Below are 11,127 nucleotides of genomic sequence, written 5' to 3'. Positions count from 1 at the left end.
ACACATGATTGCATAGTTATACTCAGGAAAAATAGTCTTCTGCTTTTTTTATATTAACATGGAGTTATTTACACATTTTCTTGTGGCAACAAAGTCCATATAATGTTGTGTCAGACAAGGAAAAAAACAAACCAAAAAACACTTCCATCAAGTCAGTTCTGACACTTAATGATCCTATAAAATAGAAGTGTCCAAGGTTTCCAAGGCTAAAAATCTTTATGGAAGCAGACTGCTTCATCTTTTTCCTGTGGAGCAGCTGGTTGGTTTGAACTGGTGACCTTTCAGTTAGCAACCAAATACTTTAACCACTGCACCAAGGGTGAGGTGCAAATAGCCAGTAAACTGTAAAGCATTTTATGAATGCTTGTGATTGTTGCTTGTAATTTCTAGTAGCTGCACAGTATTCAAAGGCACACAGGAGGTGCAACTGTTAAAACATTAAGCTGCTAACCAAAAGGTTGGTGATTCAAACTCACCAGCTGCTCTGAACACACTGTCAAGTTGGATTCGACTCATAGCAACCCCTCCATGGGTTTCCAAGGCAGTATCACTATGGAAGTAGATTGCCCAACCTTCCTTCCAAGGAGTGGCTGGTGGGTTTGAACCGCCAGCCTTCTGGGTAGTAGTCACATGCCTTAGGTACTATGCTACCAGAGCTCCAGAGGAGACAAAAGAGGCAGTCTGCTTCCATGAAGATTTACAGCTTTGGGAACTCTATGGGGCAGTTCTACTCTGTCCTATAGGGTACCTTTGAGTTGGAATCAATTTGATGGTAGTTGGTTTGGCACAGTATTCAACTCTGATACTTAACCATTGTTACATTTTGGCCATTTAAATGTTTTTGCTTTGATCTTTTTTAAGTATTGAGTGTTTGTTCTTTATGTCTGACTACTATATTTTTTCTGTCATTTTCTTTGTGCAATTAAATTTTTTTTTCAGTCCAAATTATGTGCCAAGCAATTTGTTGAATGCTGAGGATGTGGCAATTCTTGGCATGTGTGACACACACACTATATACTGATACATTCCTCCTCTTTTAGTTCCCAGGGGAGATTGACTAGTAAACAAGCCCACAGAATAGTCCAATAAAGTCAGTAATCCAGGTGGGTACCAGACTTTGTTGGCTCAGGGGAACGGGGTGGAAAAGGAGTCCCTTTTGTTGAGTTGAGTCATAGGAATCCCTTCCTTCTATACATTCCCTGGGGAGCTCTCCTTGTAGCCCACCCTGGCCACTTACAATTCACTCCCCATTAGAAATGTTCTGGCTGCCTCTTTCATGCTAGCTGAGTTCCAGGCCTTTTTCTTTCCTGACCCCACCTGTCTTTGGACTAGACTATGCAGGGATCTCATTGGCAATTACAAGGAGGAAGGGAATAGTCCCTGAAATTGTACCTCATAGTTCCTGGTACCCGACAGCTGCCCTTTAGTAGACCATATTCCCATTCCAGTCAGCACCTTTACCTTTCTCTTCTACCACCTAGAGAGTCATTCCCCTTTCACAGCACTGGAGTTCAAAGGCCTTAAATAGTTTTCCTTCCTGACATGCTGTGATAGTTGGAGTTATATGTCAACTTGGATGGACCATAATTCTGTGTGGTTTAAGCAGTTGTGATATGGTTATTCCCATGATGGGATCAGATGTATATGTTTTGAGCAGCCAATCCATTGAAAGGGAGTTTCCCTAGGGGTGTGGCCTGCTTCCAGTATATGTATGGACATCGTGGGAAAAGAGACACTCTTCTGTGGGTTGGGATTCTGTTGTGCTGCCTCCAACTGTCTGTGAGCGAACAATCCACCATTTGGCTTGGAGATCTTGGATTTGTCATTTATTGGAGTCAACAGCCTATGTACTGCCTGCCAACCTTGAGCTCCTCAGCCCCTGCAGCTGCAAGAGTCAGGAAAAGCCTCTAGGTTGATGTTTGATCCAAGAACTTGGGTCTTGCCAACTTCTATAAGTGTGTGAGCCATTTTCCTAAGATAAATTTCTCTTTCTTTCTCTCTATAAGCTTTACTGGTTTTGTTTCTCTAGAGAACCCAGTCTAACACACATGCTAAAAACTCTTTGTTTGTATGTATGTATGCATAGACATACAGAAAGTGCATCCTATTAAGTGAACAGTTTGATATCACAAAGCAAACACATCTATGTAACTACCACCCAGATCAAGAAGAAAATTGCAGCCCAGAAGACCCCCTCAGGCTCTTCCTACTCACTGTCCCATCTGCGCTGTCAAAGAAACCACTCTCCAGATTCCTCTAACACCATAGATTAGTTGTGCCTGTTTTTAAACTTTATATAAATAGAATCATGCAGCATATGTTCTTTTTCTTTGGCTTCTTTTATGCAACATTACACGTGCGAGATTCATCCATGTGGTTGCATGCAAGCAGAATTTTTTTTTTAATTTGAGATGATAATTTGTATTTCAATCTTTTTTAATATATTAAGACTCTTCTGTGACCTAAGAGATGGTCTGTGTTGGAGAATGATCCATGTTCACAGGAGAAGAATGTGTAGTCTACTGTTTTTAGGTAGTGTATTCTATAAATGTCTTTAGGTCTAATTAGATTATAGTGTTCAAGTCCTCTACTTCCTTATTGATCTTCTGTCTACACATTCTATCCAATATTGTAAATGATGTACTAAAGTCTCCAATTAGTCTTTTAGAACTATTTCTCATTTCAATTCTGTTAATGTTTACGTCATATATTTTGGAGCTCTGGTGGCGTAGTGCCTAAGGCATTTGACTGCTAACCAGAAGGCTGGCAGTTCAAACCCACCAGCCATTCCTTGGAAGGAAGGATGGGCAATCTACTTCCTTAGTGATACTGCCCAAGGAAACCCAAGGAGGGGTCGCTACGAGTCAGGTCTGACTCCACAGCACATAACAACAACAACATATGTGTGTGCATGTGTGTGTATATACATATATATTTATAATTGTTTTATCTTCTTGATGAATTGACCTTTTTATCATTATGTCTCCTGTAACAGTTTTTGTCTCAGTCTGTTTTGCCTGATATCAATATAGCTACCTCAACTCTCTTTTGTTTACTGTTTCCATGAAATATATTTTCTATCCTTTCACTTTCACTTTCAAGCTATCTGTATCTTTGTGTCTAAAGTGTGTCTCTTATAGACAGCATATAATCTTATCCATTCAGCCATTCTCTACCTTTTGATTAGAAAGTTTAATCTATTTACATTTAAAGTAATTACTGATAAGGAAGGACTTCTGCCACTTTGCTATTTGTTTTCTATGTGTGTTATCTCCTTCTTATCCCTCATTTCTTCTAACATTGCCTTCTTTTGTGTTTAGTTAATTTTTTTGTAGTGAACTATTTTGATTCTCTTCTCATTTCCTTTAGTATATATATATATATATATATATATATATATATATATTTAAGATATTTTCATTTTAGTTACCATGGGGATTACACTTTTATCATCCTACATTTGTAATGGTCTGGTTTGAATTGATTGCAATTTAATAGCATACAAAAATTCTGTTTCTATACATATCCATAGCCAGCATTTGTTCTTTGATTCTCGTTGCTTAGAATGTTCCATTGTATGACTATCACATTTCATTTATCCATTCTACTCTTGCTGAACTTGGTGGTGGTTTTCCATTTTCGCCTATTATATATAATGCTGTAATGAGTCCTTTAACTTTTTGATACCCAAAGACCTAACATTTAGAGCATAATCTTTTCCTACTGGTGTAACAAAAAAAGAGAGTTTGCGTGATGGAGCCAGCCTGGAAAGCATTGAAGACTGTGCTTTCAATTCAGAGATTTTTTTATGGAAGAAAAAAGAGTTGTCGATGACTTCTGTCATGGGCAAGCAGAGAGGGAGTGTTGATCCTTGGGGCTCTTTGAAGAAAAGAAATTGGGTGATGATGGGAAATAAGGTAGAGTCAGGAAGTGTCCCCTGGGGGATCCACAGCTGGCTGCTTAGGGTGCCCATCTCTCTCCTACCTCACCTCCTGAGTGCCTGGTCCCATCCTTCATCTCTCTTTCTGGCCTCCCCATCTTTCCCTTGTCCAGTTCCTGATCCATGCCACAGCCTTGTAACAGAGAGCTTACCACCAAGGAAATCCTGTTGTTATGGCCAGTATGGTGGGGGCTGTTATTTTTGGTTATAGAACTTGATTTTGGCTATAGAACTTGATTTCTGAATAAAGTCAGCTTTCTTAGTAATATACTTTAAAGCTACCTAGCCTCCTTTGTAAGGAGCTCTGGTAGCATAGTGCATAAGGCATCTGACTACTAACCAGAAGGTTGGTGGTTCAAACCCACCAGCCACTCCACAGAAGGAAGACTGGGCAATCTACTTCTGTAAAGATTTCCCACCTTGGAAACCCAATGGAGGTCACTATGAGTTGTGTAGTTCCTTTGTGTTGCTCAGAACTACAACTTCTGGAGAAGGGTAGACTGGCTTTTGTGGTCTGGAGGATCAGGTTTCTTTGGGTAGTGCTAGGACAGCCCAGCACTGGCAGTGTGTGAACTTGCTGGTTGTCAGGAGCTTACATGGGGTCGAGCAATCCCCATGTAAAATGTTGGAAGACTGCAGATCATCAAACATCATACTGTTGACTTTCTCCTCTGCTTTCAAGTTTCAAATCTTCCCAGGGTGTAAATACAGACATTATTCAGTATATTGAAGGATCTCCACTCAGCATCTTGGTGGTTAACATCATTTTGGTTACAGAGCTAGGGTTTCTCCACTTCCTTATTCTTTCTCATCACCTGCCTCCCTCCCCCTCTGCCTACTGTTGTTTTCTTCTGGTTCCTGGATCATGATCAACTCTTCCTGTCTCAGACAGAAGACACCCTCTACTTTTAGTCTTTTCATCCTTCTTGTCATTTGTGGTTCAGCTTCAATGTCACTTCCCCAAGTGTTCTCTCGTGGCACTTCCTATCTCAGATACAGGAAGAGAGTGTCTTCTCCAACAGGCTGACAGTTTCATGAAGACACTGACCCCGTTGCTTTGTGCCTAGCACGTAATCCATAAATACTTGTTAAGTGAGTGAATGAATTGATGAATCAACTAAGAGTCCTGAGACCCAGGTTGTAAGCTTGCCTCTGCTTCCAGTTTGCTATGTGATCTTGAGTATTTATTCATAACTCCTTTAGATCCCTTCTTCCCCTTCAGTAAAATAATGCATCAGACTAGAAGACCCTAATGGCTTCTTTCAGTTTTGAATTTCTCCAAGTCTAATAGAGGGTCCTATTTGGGGACGGTAGCACCCTGAAAACAAGATAACATAAGCATCATGGTATAACTAGCCTTGAAGATAGTTACATGCCTATGTTCTTTCCCATTTAACCATAGCCTCTTCTGAATTAACACTATAACTTATACTTTTTATGTTACTCTTGCCACATTATGTGTATTTGTTTTCTGTCTTCCTCCCTCTATCAGTGCACCTTGGAGACAAGGTTAATGTGTCATGTGCTGCTTTTATATCCCCTCTGCCTAGTACAGCACCTGCCACATAATAAACACATTTGTTAATTTGTATTATGGAGAATATTACTTTTCATTGGGATTGTGCTATGTGACATATAACTATTTCTTGATTGTTCAGATTAACTCTGTAGCTTGTGACAAACATTAGCTCTTTTCACTTTCCGTAACTCATTTACTTCTTATGGCTTATTTTCTAGAAGATTGATAGGGGCTAAAAGAAATAAAATTACTTGGTTAAATTCTGGCAAAAACGTTGGAGGACTTAAGATTCATTATGGAATTAATAGGAGCTCTGGTGACACAGTGTTTAAGTGCTTAGCTGCTAACTGAAAGGTCAGTGGTTTAAACCCACCAGCCGCTCTGTGGGAAAAAGACCTGGCAATCTGCTTCTGTAAAGATTAAAACATAGACAGCTGTACAATGGGACAGTTCTAGTCTGTCCTACAGGCTCACCTTGTGTCGGAAAGGATTCTACGGCACCACCCAACAACATGGATTTAGTTATGCCTGATATCCTTGTTTACCTATAACTGAGAATGACTTGGCAGGCAGTAAATCTTACAAAGAACAACTGGTAAGTCAACATTTTATTGTTATCTACTTGGCAGAATTGTTGGCCTTTGTAGTAAAATGGATTACTTGGACTCCACCACTACTCACTTTCATCATAAGATGGGCCAAAATTCTTGGACAATTTAGTTACTCAAAGTCTCTAGGCCTTATTTCCTTATTTGGAAAGTGAGTATAGTAAGTTAGACACATACAGAATTGTTGAAAAGATTAAATGAGCTAACGCACACAAAAGCCTTAGCTCATTTTCTGGCACACAAGTAAACACTTAATAAATATTAGCTATTACCATATTACAGTTTTATTTTTATTTTAAGCATTAAAAAATCTTTAACTGGAGAGTTACTTTCTGAATAAATCATTCTGATGGCTAATCTCAATCTGTCCTGGCTATTAGAAAGTCAAGTCAGAGTGCGAAGTGGGAGAAAGTTCTGCCTCAGAGGTCAGAATTTCTGAATTCTAGTTCCAGCTCCACTTTTTACCAGGCTGTGTGGGTTTGGCCAAGTGACTTAATACTTCTGAGCTGCAGTTTCCTTATCTGCCTATAGGGATGGCGTTACTTGTCCTGTGATTCTGGCAGAGTTACTGGGAGGATTCCATACAGTCATTGGTTTTAAAGGGCTTTGAAAGCTCTGAGGTACTTACTGCACATATGTAAGAATTTGGTGTTGCTCTCATCTCTGGGATCTGGATCTATCCAGTTTAGTGCCTATGTGGGCTTTGCTACCTATTCACTTCCATGTGGGTTTCATTTCACTGCAGCCTTCATTTAATTCCAACAATAATTGAGGAGCTCTGATGATGCAGTGCCTAAGGCATTTGACTCCACCAAACATGCAGTAAAATCCTTCATTTAATCTTACCCTATTGAGGCTTAGTGGCTAAGGCACTTGACTGCTAACCAGAATGCTGATGGTTCAATCCCACCTGCCACTTCTCAGAAGGAAGATTGGGCAATCCACTTCCCTAGAGATATCGCCTCGGAAACCCAAGGAGGGGTTGCTATGAGTCGAATCAACTTGACGGCAGTTGAGTTTGGGTTTTTTTTGGGGGGGTGGTTATTGAGGTCTTATGCCTGTTCTTTCAGTTAGATTTTACTGTGCTAAGCGGAGTGCATTTTTTCCCCTTTTACTAAGACCATAATAAGGTGGGGCCTGCAAACTAATAACTATGAGGTGGCATTTATATTTGATGCTTATGTTAGAACAGCTGTGAAGTTATATCTAGTAATAATGACTGAGTGCAGATCTGAATCTAAGGAGCCTTAAGTGCTATTAAGTAAATGTCCAGGGCCCTCCTCACTAGTGATCTTCAGCCATTAAATTACAGTGATAGCATTTGTAATGGGTGCTATTCTCTATGGTTGCTATGATTTTACATAGCAACAATCCACATGGAAGAAACAGAAACGAAGAGAATGTAGGGAACTAACATCTATGCAAAGGCCCTGTGGGTCGACTTGCATCTCTTTCCTCCACTTGGGCTTCAAATGTGGGGCTGGTTTGTGGATGGACTCTTCCTTCTCAGGTTTAAATGCACTCCCTCCCTCCCCCACACACATCTTTTACAGGCCATGTGTACAGAAAGCTGTCTGTCTTTAATCTCTTCTTTTGATACCACTTACCTTCATCCACTTAATGGAGAGTATAAAGGTTTCATACGAGGGTTCTACTGTCTAAGATGTTCTATGTATGGAAGTAGGGATAAGCAGCTGTGAGACACAGGGAACATGAAAGTGCTGGTTAAGAGAAAAATAAACACAGTTTTGTCATGGAGGAAAGAGAAGTGGGTTTAAATGGATATTTTATACAATAAAAATAGCTAACAATTAATACATGTTCTCATAATTATTTTAAAATTAAAAGCCACGGTGATTGTATTATAAATGTAGATAAAATAAAAAGATAGACTAGAATGTATCTTTTTTGAGTTTCCTTGAGAACCATATTCTGGCCTTTCTTAATTTCTTCAAGCATTTCCCCATTTCACATTAACCTTGATCGGGAATGGAAGATTATAAAGCAAGAAGATTTAGGTCTGAAAATGAGAATACAGGTTTTCCTGGAATCATGGAACCCAGGAAATACCAAATACTTGGGAAAGTTTACAAGTATAAAATATCCTGTCGAGGAGATTTTCAGAATCTGAGGTTCTTGACTTGCTTGGGAGAAAAGGGAAAGGGAAAACACACTGTGATGCCTGTTGCTTTTTTAGTTTTCCTGAATTTACTACTTGTGAGTGGAATGGTGAGGCTAAGGGAATGCATGGTAAGAGGTAGCTTTGAAGTTTTAATGGCCTGGAGTCACAGCGCCTTTCCTATTTGCTATCTGTGTAGTCTTGAGCAAGTTAATTAAGCTTTCTGAGCATCAGTCTCTGCTTTTGTAAAATGGCCTTTATAGGCTTGTGGGAATGATTAATCAGGAAATAAAGATGTTAACCATGCCTAACTGCAAACACCACCATTGTTTTTTCCTGCCTTTCCATTTATTCAGCAAAGATTCTATTTCAGTGGGTCCAGGAAAACTGTGTTTTTAGAGCTCTGGTGGTGGTGGTGCCTAAGGGATTTGACTGCTAACCAGAAGGCTGGCAGTTCAAACCCACCAGCCACTCCTTGGAAGGAAGACTGGCTAATCTACTTCTGCAGAGATATTGCCTCGGAAACCCAAGGAGGGGTCGCTATGAGTCAGGATCGATTCAACAGCAGTGAGTTTTTGGGCTGTAGGTAGTTCTAATGTTGGTGGTCCTCAGACCACACCTTGCAATTCTTGAAGGATGAATAGGAATTTGGGCAAACAAGAGGGAGGGCAGGGCTGTCAAGGATGGTTTTTGGGTCATGCACACATAACTCTAGTGTCCCCACATTGTAGTACCTGGCAATAGTGTACCCCAGAGTTGAGGCAAGTTGTGAGGGGTTGCTTTTCAGGCAGTGAAGAGAGAAAGTGTGTGTGTGTGTATGAGAGAGAGAGAGATGCAGGTGAGTTCGGACACTGATAATCATTCACTGTGGGGGATGTACACATGGTGAGAGCACACAGGGTAAGAGATGAAGGAGCCAGGTGTGGAGGTCTCTGTGTGCTGCTAGAAGCAATGAGAAGTCACAGAATGGTATAAGCAAAGAAGTTTTCAGCGCACACTGGTGGCCACATGAAGAATAAGCCAAGAGAGTAAGGAGCAGGCAGTGAGAGTCAATGGGAGAGAACTCAAACGAGATAGTGTCTGTTGAGATGGGGTCAGATTTGAGAGATGCATAGGAAGAGGCTTCCAAGGATTTGGACTGGATGGTAATGAGGAAGAGGGAGGAGAAGCTGGTGATGACCAGGAGGTTCCAGTTAGGTGACCTGGTGACCTCTGCGAAGGCAATTCAGCAAGAGCAGGCTTCCATGGAAAGGACAGCAGTGAGACACCCAGGTTCTGGTTGCCAGGCATTTGAAACTCAGAGAAGAGGGTTAAGAAGAGATCAAGGTTTGGGATCTGAAGGCACGGCATGAGGACAAACCCCAAGGCAGGAAGAGGAGGGTGAACTGATGTGATGCCAGATGGAACAGGAGATGGAGAGCATTGAGAGAGGAGGGGTCAGAGGTGGGAGCAAACTAGGCAGAAGGGACATGCAAGGCAATGGAGGTGCCTACCATGTGCTTCACTGAAAGAGAGCGGTCAGCACACTGAAGAAGGTCCACTGGATGTGTTAGGCAGAAGTCATTGTTAGTCTATCAAGAGTGATTTTGGGAACCTTGGAGGGCAGAAGCCAGATGGCCTTGCATTTAGAAGTAAATGGGGAGCCAGAAAGAGGAGACTGGATTCTTTTTGTGAAACTTGCATGAGAAGGGAAGAGAGGAGAGTTCAGGCAGTAGTGAGGCTGGAATATAAGGGTGAAGGAGGGATCTTTTGATTAAACTGGAGCCCTCTGAGCCTTTCATCAGTTAGGCATGTTATCCCTGAGGGAAAAGGTCAGAGAAATATCCTGAGAAGACATGGGAGAAAAAGGGGTGATTATGGGGCACCTCTCAGAGGAAACCAGGTTGAGGGGCTGGAAACTAGTGCAAAATGGTGGTTTAGGATTGCATGTGAAAGACAACAGAGAGAAGGAGGCAGACTGGATGACTGGGCATGGAGATGTTATGAACCCATGAGAGTGTGTTGGCAGTTCTTGGGGATTGGTCAGGATGAGAGGGGAGTTCAAGTTCACTTGATAGATAAAGATAGATACTTAGCTTCCCTTGAGTTGACTTCAACACAAGGTGACCTTATGTACAACAGAACAAAATATTGCCTATCATGCTCACAATTGCTGGCATGTTTGAGTTCATTGTGCAGCCATTGTGCCATTCTATCTCACTGAGGGTCTCTCTCATCCTCATTGGTCCTCTGCTTCACCAAATATGATACCTTCCTCTAGGAATTGGTGTAGTCTACGTCATTTGACTGCTAACCAGAAGGCTGGCGGTTCAAACCCACCAGTCACTTCTAAGAAGGAAATTTGGGCAATCTACTTCTGTAGTGATACTGCCTCAGAAACCCAAGGAGGGGTCGCTATGAGTTGAAATCAACTTGATGGCAGTAAATTTGTTTGTTTTGTGTTGATGTGTGCAAAACAAACTGGTTGAACAGTATTCTGTTGTCATACATAAAGTTCATTGGATTAAGTTCGTAAGTAGATCACTAGAACTTTCTTCCTAGTCTGCCTTAGTCTGGAAACTCCTGAAACATATCCACCATGGCTGACCCTGCTTATATTTGAAATATTGATGCCACAGCTTCTGGAATCACAGCAATATGCAGACCACCGTAGTATAACAAACTGACAGATGGGTGGTGGTCATACTCAGTAAGCCCCATTTATCTGTGTGGTTGGAAGTCAGATCATAAGTAGGAAGTGAGAGGGGCAGGAAGAGAATTGAGGAAGGACAGAATTCTGCAAAATTTCTGTAAACACATGTTATAGTGATCTCTTTAAAGATTTCCATAATCATTTTTTTTTTTAAAATTAGGATTTGGGTGAAGATTTACAGAGTAAATTCACTTTTCATACAGCAGTTCACATATACTTTGTCTCATGTCATTGACCAAAATTTACAAT

This window comes from Orycteropus afer, unplaced genomic scaffold (genome assembly GCF_000298275.1).
Source record: "Orycteropus afer afer isolate SDZICR_OR568_19922 unplaced genomic scaffold, OryAfe1.0 scaffold00223, whole genome shotgun sequence".
NCBI lineage: Eukaryota > Metazoa > Chordata > Mammalia > Tubulidentata > Orycteropodidae > Orycteropus > Orycteropus afer.
Note: the sequence above shows the minus strand (reverse complement) of the source record.